Genomic DNA, 15,148 nt, shown 5'->3' with positions numbered 1-15,148 from the left:
CGTAATTGGGCAAAGGCAGCTGGAGGAACTTCTCTAGAAAGGTGATACCTTTTTCAAAAGGTAAATGTATGAGGCATATGGAAAAGTTCGAGTGTTAAGTAGGTAGAGAGCCACACAATAACCGAAAGAATATCCAGTTCCCATCCTGGGGAGTTCTGCCATATTCTCCTAGGGGCCAGCAAGAATCCTCCAAGCACAGGGGCAGTCACTAGTGAAAGAGAATGGGCCATTGATGGGTACTTGATATTGATGATTGTGCTAGTGAACCTTTCCTTGTGAAATTGAAACAGCCTACTAGTATTGTATATTGACCATAAGTTACCTCCCGAAAACTTCCTTGTTGCTCAAATATGGCCTCTCTTTAAGCCAAACTCTGCATATAAAAGTACTACCTGCCTCTTCCCATGTGGGACATGACTCCTGGGTATGAGCCTTTTTGGCACCAAGGGATTATTACCAAGCACCAAATAGCAATGCATCTGGAAAAAGACCTTGCCCAAAAGGGGGAAATAGTAAATACAAATGAGTTTTTATGGCTAAGAGATTTCAAAATGCATCAGGAGGTCATTCCAGAGGTTATGCTTAGGCACATCTCAGCAGGATCTCATTGACAGCCACAGTAAACAATGCCTCAAACAGTGGAGCTCCTGAGGGCTCCAGAAATATCTAGACACTACAAGCAGGGCAGACAGGCTCCGGAATCTGGCAACCTGTCAGTGGGCCTTACTTTGGAATTTACCCACCCCATTGTAACAGAGTTAGACTCATTTATATTAATAGTTTCCCTACAAATGGCTCTTCTGCTCCTTTTATTTAAACCAATAATTATCATTATACTTGTTAATATATGTCCCAGAGACTTAAATCTTTGGTCCGTTCATGTACCAGTTGAGCCCTGAATCTCAACAGAGTTGCAAAACCTACTCTCCAGTTCATTGGATTCATTCAGGATAACTAACAAGGAGATGATGGTGGACAATGCCCATCTCAAGGAACAGAAAGTGTCTGCAACTGCAAGAAGATAGTTCTATCCAGCTGCCCCATGGGATCTAAGCCCCCTCTCAATTAGAAACAAAGAGGTCATCACCATCCCCAAATTCTCAAGATTGGGGAATGAACAATGCACTAAAGTAGACTTAATATTGTTCTATTATAGAGTTATTATTAGTATTATTGTAACAATGGAAGAACTTGTATCATTGATATAAAGGCAGTGGCTACCAGAGATTCTGAAGGGAGAAGGAAGAATAGGTGTAACATGGGGGCATTTTTGGGACATTGGAATTGTCCTGTAGGACATTACAATGACAGATATAGGCCATTATACATTTTGTCAATACCTGTAAAATTGTGTGGGGCAGAGTGTAAACTATAATGTAAACTATATTCCATGGTTAGTAGCAATGCTTCAATATGTGTTCATCAAGTGTAACAAATGTACCACATTAATGAAAGATATTGTTAGTGTGGAAAAGTGTGTGTGTGTGGGTGGCGTACACGGGAATCCCTTATATATATTTTTTAGTTTTTAAAAAAAATAATTTTTCCCCACCCCCTTGTTGTTTTTCACTTGCTTTGTCTGTTCGTCTTCCTTGTTTCTTTAGGAGGCACCAGGAACTGAACCAGAACCTCTGATGTGGGAAGGAGGTGCCTAAAACTTGAGTCACCTCTGCTCCCTGCTTTGCTGTGTCTCTCATTAAATTTTTCCTCCCACGTCTTTTGTTGAGACATCTTGTTACATCAGCTTGCCATGGCTGCCTGTCACGTCAGCTTGCTGTCTTCTTTAGGAGGCACTGAGAACCTCTGCTCCCTGCTTTATTTTTTCTCTCATTATGCTTTTCTTCTTGTGTCTCTTATTGTGTCAGCTTGCTGCACCTGCCCATTGCACCATCTCACTATCTTTCCCCTACGCCCCCAGCCCTGCTCTTTTTTTTTTTTGCTTGCTGTGTCCATTTGCTGTGCGATCTTCCGTATCTATTTCTCATTTTGTCTTTTCTTCTCTATTTTTTTCCCTCTAGGATTCACCGAGAGTTGATCCTGGGGACCTCTGATGTGGAGAGTTTCCCTGTCACCTGTACCACCTCACTTCTTGCTTTTTGCTGCGCTTCACCTTGACTCTCCCCTTCGTCTCTCTTTTGTTGCGTCATCATCTTACAGCGTGACTCACTTGTGCAGGCACTGGCTCACTGTGCGGGCACATGGCTCGCCACATGGGCACTGGCTCACTGCACAGGCGCTTGCACGGGTACTTGGGTCACCACCTAGGCACTCAGGTTGCCACACAGGCCCTCGCGTGGGCACTCGTTCGCCATGTGGGCACTCGGCTCACCATGCAGACACTGGCTTACTGTGCAGGCAAGTTTCTCTTTTTCTTTTTTTACCAGGAGGCCCCAGAGTCCTCCCATATGGTAGGCAGAAGCCCTATCACTTGAGCCCCATCCCCTTCCCTCACTGTCTTCTTTAGGAGGCATCGGGATCTGAACCAGAGACCTCCCATGTAGTAGACGGGAACCCAGTCACCTGAGCCACATCTTCTTCCCTCTCTTATATTTGATGTAACATTTATGTAATCTAAAGCTTCTTTAAAAATAAAAAAACATTAAAAAAAAAGAAAATGTATTTAAAAAAGGTAAGTATTGATGCAGGTTGTAAAGATGAAGGAAAAAAAAGTCCCTTGCTAACTTTATACATGTTTTAGAAATAACACATTTAAACAACGTAAACTGATATCCTTTTAAGAGGGTTTGGAAATTAGTTCTTTTAATGCCTCATGGAGTTATAAGAGCAATAGAACACACAATGACTAAAATATAAATGAAAGGCAGCTGCAGAATGATGGAATGCTTTACAAGTATGACAGGATCCTTTTTGCTATTGATGTAGCAGATCTGCCCTGCCAGGTAAAGATACAACTCTTTGCAGCTGTGGATTGGGTTGGGCAGTCTGATACTCACATCAATACGGTGTCCCTTGAAAACCACCATTTTCATGAATTTTATTTTTCACAGTAATGACAGGAAAGAAGGTTAAAATAGTCTCTTGTAAGCTTTGCATTTATGCCTTGCTCTGTTCTCAGATACTGTTTAAATAAGATTTTATTCCTCATTAGAACCCAATGTGGGAAGCGGACATGGCTCGACTGATAGAGTGTCCATCTACCATACGGAGAATCCAGGGTTCGATCCCCGGGGCCTCTTGACCCACGTGGTGAGCTGGCCCACGTGCAGTGCTGCTGCACACGAGTGCTGCCCCATGTAGGGGCACCCCTGCGTAGGGGTGTCCCACGTGCAATGAGTGCGCCCCTAAGAAGAGCTGTCCCATGTGAAAAAAGCACAGCCTGCCCAGGAATGGTGCCGCGCACATGAAGAGCTGATGCAACAAGATGACGCAATAAAAAAGAGAGGCAGTTTCCCAGTGCCGCAGGATAATGCCAGTGGACGCAGAAGAGCACACAGCGAATGGACACAGAGAGCATGTAACAGGGGTGAAGGGAAGAGAAATTAAAAAAAAAAAAAGTAAATCTTTAAAAAAAGAAAAAAACAACCCGATGAGGTAAGTACTAATGTTATCCCTAATTTCTCTGTGGGGAAATAGCACAGAAAATTTAAGTAATTTGTTCAAGTCACACAGTAAGTGAGAGAAACAGTAAGTAGGGAGCCAGACAGCCTGATTCCAAAGTTTGTTTGTTTAACTCCTAAGGTACAGTGTGTCTCTGTAAGGGGTGTTGGGAGGGTTAAATGAGATAAAATAAGGAGAGCTAGTCAGTGTGAGAAAGCCACTCTTCCCTACAAGTGCTCCGGCATAGAGGCTTTTATCTCAAGTGCCACTGGGTGGCAGTATTGCCATTGTTTGTTTTCCTCTTGATTTCCAAGCCTTTGTTCTTCCACCTAGGTGCAAATCCCCTTTCTCCTGCAGGCCTTAACTCGATGTGGCTCTACCATCCTTTTTCGTCTCCTTTGGTCAGCCCCAAGTCTTTCCCCAAGTTCCTTGCAGACCCTTAGTGTGCTCATGGACTTCCTTCCACTTTGACTCCTGTCGTTAATTTGGATTTTTTTTTTTTTTTTTTACCATCTCAAAGGATGATCTGTTTGGTAAAGGTATGGCCTGTTCAGTTATTCTTTAATTCATTGATTTATTCCACAAATAGTTAATGAAAATATGTGTTGGACACTTTGCTAGGCTCTGGGGAGAAAAAGTTAATGACATATTTCCTGCTATCCAATAAGCTATATTCTAGTAGGAGTAATAGACACAACTCAAAAAGTGCAATGAAGGGTTATGGATGCATTTGTAACCCATCTATTAGAATCAGCATGTTCTGTAAGACTTGGATAAGATGGCTTAGACCCCAAGCCCGCAATTTAGGACATGTCCAGTGACTTCTACATTTCTGCAAATCCTCAGTGAGCTCACTTTCTTTGGTCTAACTAGAGCTCCTGCCAGAATAAAGTCAATTCAGTTAAGAAATCACTCGTCCTCCTTCACAGGTTGTCCTTTTTCTGTCTAAAACTAACAAAGATATTGAGCTTACCCATTACTCTAATTTTCTCACACACAGACACACACACCATAGTGAGTGAACCATATTAAATTGAAGGTTTGGGAATTTGAAGGAGAATAACAATCTAACATAGATTATTCTGTGGAAACTCTGGACCGTGCTGTGCAAGTCCTGCCATGTGGCTTGACTCTTCTTTCTCACCCCTCCTGCCTCTGCCCACCCCCAGATTCCTGTTCATTTCTGTTGCAGAGCACTTAGGTTTTCTCTTGTGCCCTTGGGGTCTCTCCTCCTCTACACTTGGTCTTGGCCAAAAAGGCGAGAAGTGATCTTTGTTTAGGGATCCTAAACAACAGTTTCCTCCCTTAAAGAAATTCGGTGCCAACTATTATGATAATTAGTTTTTCACCTCACTGCACTTCACTAGAAGTACATAAAGGGTAGACTAAAGTCACAAAACAATGAGTGGTGAAGTTTCTTTTTAAACAGGGGACGGTAGACAAGGTGGAGTTGAGGTGAGTCTGGAAAGAAGTGTGTGGCTTGCTCGGTTGACAAGGTGGGAGGGGAGGGAACTGCTAAGCAGAGCAGGTACAGAGAACACAGGCACATTCAGGGAACTGCCAATGATTCTATTTGGACAGAGTTCAAACCTTAAAGGAAGGCATCCTGAGAGATGGGCTAAAGAGGCCAGCCATGGCCAGAGAACTGCATGCGAAGCTAAGAGGTATGGAAAAAAATTGTTCATCTTCCACTTTTGTTAAGCTTTGGTTAAAATAAAAATAAAATGCTGATTCTATCAATATTTGATGAGAATTCTTGGGAATAAATAAACTTGTTGAAACAAGTAAGTTGTTTGAAAATTTAAAGTACTCTGCAAGTTCTGTTCCTTCTCAGTAAGATAAGGAATAGAAGGTTAGGGAATGTGTTCATTTGACAGGAGCATAATAAAGGAAGATTATTTAAGTGGGGCCAAGGTCATATCTAAATTCATGTATGATAGGTTCTGTCTCTTGTTATCACAAACTACTGAAAAGTAGCAAGAGACCCTCATATTCATTTAATGGAAAAGTTTTAGTTAAATGTCACGGGACTGTTTCCCTTTTTTAAAGTAAAATTAATATTTTTTTTTAATAATCATCATCCTAGTGGGTGTGAAGTGCTCTCTCATTGTGGTTTAGACTTGCATTTCCCTAATGGCTAATAATGACATTGAGCATCTTTACATGGGCTTATTGCTGTAAAGTTAATTTTTAAAATATCTATTTTCAGAGGTCTCTCATGTTCAAAAGCCCCAAAGCGAAGAGAGTAAAACTTAGACTATCCACAGCTGATGGGGGTGTTAACTGTGAAAATCCCAATCATCAGGGGTGGTTGCTTCCTGCCTCTGGTCCCCCCCAGAAGGGGTGTGTGTGTGTGTGTGTGTGTGTGTGTGTGTGTATATGGAAGTGGATTTGGCCCAATGGATAGGGCATCCACCTACCACATGGGAGGTCCAAGGTTCAAACCCAGGGCCTCCTGACCCATGTGATGAACTGGCCCATGCGCAGTGCTGATGCACTTGAGGAGTGCCGTGCCATGCAGGGGTGTCCCCTGTGTAGGGGAGCTCGATGCGCAGGGAGTACGCCCCATAAGGAGAGCCGCCCAGAGCGAATAAAGTGCAGCCTGCCCAGGAAATGGTGCTGCACACACGGAGAGCTGATGCAGCAAGATGACGCACCAAAACGTTACACAGATTCCGGGTGCCGCTGACACAAGCAGACACAGAAGAACACACAGCGAATGGACACAGCAGACAACTGGGGGTGTGGGGTGGGGAAGGGGAGAGGAAAAAAAAATCTATATATATACATGCACATACATAAACAAGTGTATAGTAAAAGTTGTGAACTTACAAAACAAACATGCATATTATACAGGGCTCCCATACAGCACTCCACCACCAATACCTTGCATTGTTGTGGAACAATTATTACAAACTATGAAAGAGCATTGTCAAAATATTACTATTAATACTAACTATACTCCATATCTTACATTTGGTGTACTTTCCTCCAAACGCATTTCCATTATTCAGAGTTCTTTAGGGAAACAATCAACGGGAGATATTGTCAATAGTAAGAGATTTAATAAGAGCCTCTCACATGACCCTAGGGATGCACAAGTCCAGGTTCTGCAGGCAGGCTGCAAACCAGGGCTCTGTTGAAAGTCCAGCGAAGGTCCTTGATGAGTTCCAGGAAATAATGGATGTCCAAAAACAAGCTGGGAAGTTCTCTCTGAATGCTGAAATCACTTCCTCTTTTAAGGCATTCACCTGATTGGATAAAGCCTCACTCATTGCTGTTGGCAATCTCCCTTATTGATGTAGATGTAATCAGCTACCTATGCAATAAAAGTCACTGGTGACTAAAGTCCATTAATGTCTTTGTATTACAATTAGCCCAGTGCTTGCTTGACCAAACAACTTTCCACAATTACTTGGCCGAGTTGACACATTAGCCTAACCATCACACCACTTTATTGTTGACACCCTGTGTTAGTATTATATATTTGTTGTAGTTCATGTGACAATGTTCTCATACTTGTTCTGTTAACCATAATCCTTTTTCCACCATTGTGTTCTACAGTCCCATGCTTTGTACAATCCATTCAATGTGTGCACTCAGTGGCTCTCACTTTCATCACAGAATTATGGTGTCATCACCTCAGTCAATTTTAGAACATTCCCATTACTCCAAAAGGAAAAATCCCATGCCCCTTTATACCCCATATTTTTGTCCCTTAGAGTTTATAAAGGTCTTCTGTCCCATTGCTGCAAAAATATTACAATATTACTGTTAACTACCATCCAAAAAGTATATTAGTTGTAATTTTCCCATGTATCACCATAGTCTTGACACTTTGTAAAAGAAGAACATTCTTATAGGAATGTTTCCTTCAACCACAAATCAAGTGGTAACCCAGAAAGCTGATAAAACATGTTACAAAACATTGTAATTGTTTTTTTCTTAAAGATTTATTTATTTATTTTTCTCCCCCCCCCATCCCGGTTGTCTGGTCTCTGTGTCTATTTGCTGCATCTTCTTTGTCTGCTTCTGTTGTCAGCGGCAAAGGAATCTGTGTTTCTTTCTGTTGCGTCATCTTGCTGTGTCAGCTCTCCGTGTGTGCGGCACCATTCCTGGGCAGGCTGCACTTTCTTTCGCGCTGGGCGGTTCTCCTTATGGGGTGCACTCCTTGCCCATGGGGCTCTCTTACGCAGGAGACACCACTGCGTGGCTCGGCACTCCTTGCGCGCATCAGCACTGTGCATGGGCCAGCTCCACACGGGTCAAGGAGGCCCGGGGTTTGAACAGTGGACCTTCCATGTGGTAGACGGACGCCCTAACCACTGGGCCAAGACCTCCACCGATAATTGTTTTTTAATCTATAATTGGGTTTGGTATAGGAAATTGAATTTTTTCTACCTAATCTATGAATTAACTCACCATACTTATCATAAGTAAACTACCACTATACATAGTATGTAGGTTTTTCTTACAAATTTACATACTCTTGGGTCTAGCTTTCTTCTTGCAGAATGCCTGAAATAAAGGATGGCTCTAGAAGATTCAAATTAAAACACATCAAAGCCTTATTCTATGAGAATTTGGATTTATTTTGAAGGCAAAAGGAGCTATGGAAGGTGTAGCAGTTTGATATTGTTATGAATTCCAAAAAGAAATACTGGATTATGCTTGTAATCTGATCTGTACCTGGGCATGATTGAGTTAGGATTAGGGCGAGGGTTTGGGACTCACAGATAAAAGGCCTGGCGAAGAACAGAGTTGAGAGTTTCTGACGTTGGAGTTTTGGTGTTGGAATTTGATGCTGAAGACCTACGCTGGAGCCCTGGAAAGTCAGCACACAGAGGAAAGAGAAGCCAACCTCAGGAGGAAAGCAACCCTGAATCCAGAGAAAAGCAGGCCCCAGGAACATAGGAACGCAGGAAGCCTGAACCCTTGCAGACGTCGGCAGCCATCTTGCTCCAACACGTGACAATTGACTTTGGTGAGTGAGGAAAGTAACTTATGCTTTTCGGCCTGGTATCTGTAAGCTCCTACCCCAAATAAATACCCTTTATAAAAACCAACTAATTTCTGGTATTTTGCATCAGCACCCCTTTGGCTGACTAATACAGAAGGGTTTTAGACAGGGGAGTAACATAACCAGATTTGTGTTTTAGATAAACTTTGGAGCCCTGTGGAGAGTGAATAGGAGCGAAAGAGCAACTGAGGTAGAACCATCCTAGGAAACTGTTGCTGAAATCCAGGTGAGAGATATTTATGGCTTAAGCTGAGGTAGTGAAGTGGAGATGTGGATGCAAGGGACAGAACTGGCTTAAGGAGGCAGAATTAATATTGATTGGACATGGGGGTGAGGGACAGGAAGTAGTCCAGGATGATTGCCAGGTTTCAGGCTTGAGAACTGGATGGAAGAGGGTTTTCTGGCATCTAGAAGACATCCATTAAATTAGCTATTTATTGAATAGATGCACAGATATGAAATATAAGAAAATAAGGAGGATCAGTGTGCAGTGAATCATCATTTTGGTTTTGAACAAGCTGAGTTTGAGGTGCCCCTCCAAGCACCCTTTACTTTATTTTATGTATTTATTTCTCCCCACCCCCTCATTGTTTTGCATTTGTTGTGTCTGTTTGATATGTACTGGTCTTCTTTTTTTTTTTTAGGAGGCACCAGGAATCAAAACTGGGACCTCCCATGTGGAAGGGAGGCACCTAATTGCTTGAGCCACCTCCGCTCCCTGCTTTTTGTTATGTCTCTCATTATCTTTTCCTCTGTGTGTCTCTTGTTGTGTCAGCTTACTGCGCCAGCCATGGCATCATCAGCTTACTGTCTTGCTTGTCTTCTTTAGGAGGCACTGGGAACTGAACCTGGGACCTCCCATGTGGTAGGAGGGAGCTCAGTCACTTGAGTCACATCCGCTTCCTCCTATATTTTTTTTCATATCCTTTATCACAGTGTGTAACTATGTATTTATGTGTGAGAATATGTTTGTCTGTTTTCTCTACTAAGACTGTAAACTCTAAGAATTCAAATATCATGTCTACTTTACTCACCTGTATATCTCTAGCACAGTCAGAACTCTATTTATGGAATGAACCTGGTGTATCCAGGTGAAGATGTCCAGCAGATAGTTAGAGAGGAGGAGCTAGATCTAGATCTCAGGAGTGAGATCTGGACTGGCTAGAGACGTACAAGTCACTAGCAGGTGGGTCAGGGTTGACCCACAATGGTGAGGAGATTGCCAAGCAAGGAGTGTGTGTACAGTGAGAAGAGAAGAAGGACCTGGAGAGAGATCTTAAAGCTACTGACTTCAAAGACTGAGTGGAGGAAGAAAAGCCAGCAAAGGATGAGAATGAATTGCAGCAGAAGCAGCAGAGCTAGAGGAGAGTGATTTTGCAGGGCCCAGGAAGCTTGAGAGTTGTGAAGGGTAAACAAGGTCAATATGAAGACTGAGAAGAGCCCCTCAGATTTGGCAACCAGGGAATCACTGATGATTTTTGCCAGATCTATTTTGTGGAATGGTCAGGGCAGAAAGCAAATTGCAGGAGGCTGAAGAGGGACAGGGATGTCCATTTTAGTTCTAATGTTCTTGGAATATGTCCTCTCCTCTCCATCCCCATTACCACTGCCTGAGTTCAGATTCTTATTATCTCTAATTTAGATTGTTGCAATAGACTCCTAATTGGTCTCCTCATTTCTTTTCCACTGTTGTAGTGGCAAGGTTCTTCAATGGCTCCCTAGGCTTTTTCCTGACAGGGTTCCTGCCAGACTCTAACTAGATCTTTGATTCCTTCCTTTGCAGCTTGCTCTTTTGTTATATAAAACAATCTTTAAATACCTGATGCTCTTCCATGCTTCTGAAGCTCTGTACGTTCTAGTACAATGCTGGGATGCCATTTTCTGCTGGCGAGTGTCTTCTGATTCATTTCCCTCTTTTGTGCAGCTGTCTTCTCCATTTTTCCAGAGATAGGTCTTCCCGTATCTCCTGTTCTTTGTTATGAACTGTTGCAAGTATGCAGAGAATAAAGTAACAGACACCTTTGTATCCATTGCTTAGATTTGACAAATCTTTAATTTTCTGTATTTTTTTTTTCAGATACAGTTAGAGCCCTTGTAGCCCCCTTCCTCTCTTCCTAAAGGTAACCATTTTCTTGAATTTGGTGTATGATTTTCAGTCTCATTCAATGACTTTTATACATATGTATCATTTAATAAACAATATATGGTATGGTTTTACGTGTTTTAAAAATGTATATAAGGGAAGCCGGTGTGACTCAGTGGTTGAGCTCTGGTTTCCCACACGTGAGGTCTTGGGTTCAATCCCTGGCCTTGGTACCTAAAAAAAAAAAAAAAAATCTAACATGTGGGGATCAGAGGTGGCTCAAGCAATTGGATGCCTACCTCCCACATGGAGGTCCCAGTTTCAGTTCCTGGTGCCGCCTAAAAAAAAAAAAAAACAAAAACGAGCACACATAGAGAGCAGACAGTGAGCACAAACAACGAGGAGGGGGAATAAATAAATAAAAATAAATATTTAAAAAAATGTATATCAATGGAATCATACTTTATGTGTGTAAATGTAATCTTACTGTAGGTATTATTTACTATTTGCTACTTTTGCTCTACATGGTAGCACATTTTAAAAACTTCTTTTATAGGACTTGCTACATATTGTTAGTTTCCATAGGACAGGGCTTTTTTTCCTTATTCATCTTTGATTAGTTTTAGCATGGTTCCTTGCATATAGTTGGTATTCAGAATGTTAGCAGAGATGGGATTATGGGTCATTTAATTTTTGTTTCTGTGAACTTTTCTGTCTCTCTCTCTCTCTATTTTAATTTATTGAAATTATAACCCACACACAAACATTCATAAACAGTAAGTGTATAGTAATAGTTGTGAACTTACAAAGCAAGCATATATAATGTCACACAGGACTCTCATAACTCACCCTACCACCAACACCTTACATTGTTGTTAAACCTTTTTAACTAATGATTAAAGAGCATTGTCAAAATGTTACTATTAACCAAAGTATTTTCCCCCATCCTTCCCTCTTATTATTATCTTTATATTATTTATATGTAAACATACATAACCAATTAAGTGTATAGTAAAAGTTGTGAACTTACAAAGCATACAGCATAATATCATACAGGGGTCGCATACATCAACCCTCCACCAACATCTTGCATTGTTGTGAGATGTTTGTTACAAATTATGGAAGAGGGAAGCAGGCTTGGCTCAATGGATAGGGCATCTGCCTACCACATGGGAGGTCCACGGTTCAAACCCCGGGCCTCCTTGACCTGTGTGGAGCTGGCCCATGAGCAGTGCTGATGTGCACAGGAGTGCCGTGCCATGCAGGGGTGTCCCCTGCGTAGGGGAGTCCCACATGCAAGGAGTGTGCCTCGTAAGGAAAGCCGCCCAGCGCAAAAGGAAGTGCAGCCTGCCTAAGAATGGTGCCGCCCACACGGAGAGCTGTCCCACACGGAGAGCTGACACAACAAGATAATGCAACAAAAAGAAACACAAATTCCCGTGCCGCTGACAACAACAGAAGTGGACGAAGAAGATGCAGCAAATAGACACAGAGAACAGACAACAGGGGCGGAGGGGTGTGTGAAGGGGAGAGAAATAAATAAATAAATCTTTAAAAAAAGAACAAATTATGGAAGAATATTGTCAAAATTTTACTACTAATCATATTTTTATCTTACATTTGGTGTGTTTTTTCCCCCAACCTGCCCTATTATTATTATTTTTAAATGTGTTTTTTATGACAGAAGTTGTAAACTTATAAAAAAATCATGGATATGTGCAGAATTCCCAAACAACACCCCTCTATCAACACACCACACTGTGGTGGAACATTTGCTACAGATAAGATAATATCATCTGATTGTTACCACGTCCATAGTATACATTTGGTTCACATTTTCTATACTGCCCCATTATCAACACAGTACATCTTTGGCATAGATGCAAGAATATTATATTATTACTGCTAAACACAGTCCATAGTTCATTCCAGTTTATTTTCCCCATGCGTTCCCAACACCCTGCAGTAGTGATATACATTTGCTCTATCTCACAAAGGACACTCTTGCATTTGTACCATCATCCACATTCTCATCCACCTCTTGGTTTACTGTGCTATTCAGTTCCTAGATTATTCTCTAGCATTCTGTCAATTGGCATTTACATCCCTAGACTACCATTTTCAGTCATATCCCTATTTATAAACTAGCTATTACTATTTTTACCATCCATTTTACCATACATTTCCACACTTTTACAGTAAAGCTAATTAAAACTTCTACATACATTAAACATCAGAAGTCCATCTTGGTCCTTCTCTTACCTCCATTAAGGATCCACCACCTACCACCAGGTCTTGAAGATATTTTCCTACAATTTCTTCCAGAAGTTTAATGGTTCTTGCTTTTATTTTTAGTTTTTTGATCCATTTTGAGTTAATTTTTGGATAAAATATGAGATCAAGGTCCTCTTTCCTTCTTTGGTTATAGCTATCCAGTTTTTTCAGCACCATTTTGCTGAATGGACTGTTCTGCCCGAGCCGTGTGAGTTTGACAGGCTAGTCAAAAATCACTTGACCATATGTGTGAGGGTCTGTTTCTGAGATATCAATTTGGTTCCATTGGTCTATGTATCTGTTTTTATGCCAGTACCATGCTGTTTTTTACCACTATAGCTTGGCAGTATGAAGTCCGGAGATGAGGGTTCACTTTTCCTTTTATGATGTTTCTGGCTATTCAGGACCCCTTAACCTTCCAAATAACTTTGATAATTGTGTTTTCAATATATATTTTTTAATGCTGGTGGAATTTTTATCAGGGTTGCATTGATTCTGTATATCAATTTGAGTTGAACTGACATCTTAATGATATTTAGTCTTCCAGTCCATGAGCATGGAATGTTCTTCCAGTTATTTAGGACTTTTTTGGTTTCTTTTAACATTGGATTGCAGTTTTCTGAATATAAGTGCTTTACATTGTTGGTTAAGTTTATTCCTATTTGAGTTTTATCTGTCATATTTTATTTTCACCACTCTTTTGAGAATTTTAGTTACTTTTATTGATATAATCTTCATTTCAACTTTCTTCCAGGCCTCTCTCTCCTGTCTTTTCTTTTCAAGCTCTAGCACATCCTTTAGTATTTCTTGAAAATACGATCTTTTGCTTAGAAATTCTCTCAGTTTCTGTTTATCTGTGATTATTCTAATATTGCCCTCATTTTTGAAAGACAGTCTTACTGGATATAAAATTCTTGGCTGGAAGTTTTTCTCTTGTAGTATCTTAAATATATGAGACCACTGTCTTCTTGCCTCCATGGTTTCTGATGAGAAATCTGCACTTAATCTTATTGGGTATCCCTTATATGTTACGCATAGCTTTTCTCTGAATTCTCTCTTTGTCTTTGGCACTTGCCATTCTGATTAGTGTGTGTCTCAGAGTTGGTTTATTTGGATTTTTTTGGATGGGAGTCTGTTGTGCTTCTTGTGCCACCAGAGTAAGATAATCATTAGCTTCCGCAGCTTGACTGACAATTTCCCAGAGAGGCTGACACAAGTCCCTGCAGCTTCCCCCCTGTCGGAGGTGGCACTGGGGCTTAGGCTAGAGCTGTAATCTGACCTGGATGGAGAGAAGCCCGTCCCCACCAGCACTGTGACCCTCAGGCTTCCTCTTGTGCCAGGCGTGGAGTTAAGATGGTGGCTGCTGGCTTCTTTCTGACTTGAACAGGCTCAAACTTGAGCTGTTCTCAGGATTATATTTTAGCCTGCTGAATTTACTCATCAGTAGCTGACGTTGGCACCCAACCATCTCTTCCTTCCCCATTTTTGGGAACTGGAGCTTTCAATTCCAGCCATGGAACAGCTCCCAAGAAGGCTTGTGCTTCCAGTGGAGGATGGGCACTGGCCGCCGTGGCATGGAGTGCTCTACTTACGAGTCTTCTTTGCAGATGAGCAGTCTCCTCCTTCTATTCCTTCAAGGATGCCCTTCTGCCTCCTGAAGCCCCCAAACAGGTGCTTCAGCTAGCTCACATAGCTCTGGGTGTTTACTAACTGCCCTGTAGCAGTCTAGGAGCTCCTTACTCTGCTGCCATCTTGCTGGTTGTCATTTTCTATATGTATTTTAACCTTCTACAGTTTTAATTTTTGAAATGAGAAAAATAATCCAATAATTTTCTCTGCAAACATTTTCCAAGCTGCAGAGCCAGGAGCCCAACTGTTACTGGAAGGAATAGCTGGTATCCAGTGGTACTTTTTCTCCAAATGTGGTTTTCTGTAGTTTGGGTAACCTCTGATAGTATGAAGTCCTTCCTCATGCTTTGTTTGGGATGTGGGTTGCCAGGTTTTATAAGACTTCTTATTGTTTCTCCCCACCTCTTTTATAATGGAAGAACTACTCAATGGGTGTGATTGTTAGGCTAATGTGTCAGCTGGGTCAGGTAATTGTGCCCAGTTGTTTAGTCAAGCAAGCACTGGGCTAACTGTAATACAAGGGCATTTATGAACTTAAGTCACCATTGACTTTACTGCAGGGTAGATCATAGATAGCTGGTTAC

The sequence above is a fragment of the Dasypus novemcinctus genome, chromosome 12, assembly GCF_030445035.2.
Source record: "Dasypus novemcinctus isolate mDasNov1 chromosome 12, mDasNov1.1.hap2, whole genome shotgun sequence".
In the NCBI taxonomy this organism is placed as follows: domain Eukaryota; kingdom Metazoa; phylum Chordata; class Mammalia; order Cingulata; family Dasypodidae; genus Dasypus; species Dasypus novemcinctus.
The sequence above is the reverse complement of the archived record's forward strand: the minus strand, read 5'-3'. Positions refer to the sequence as shown.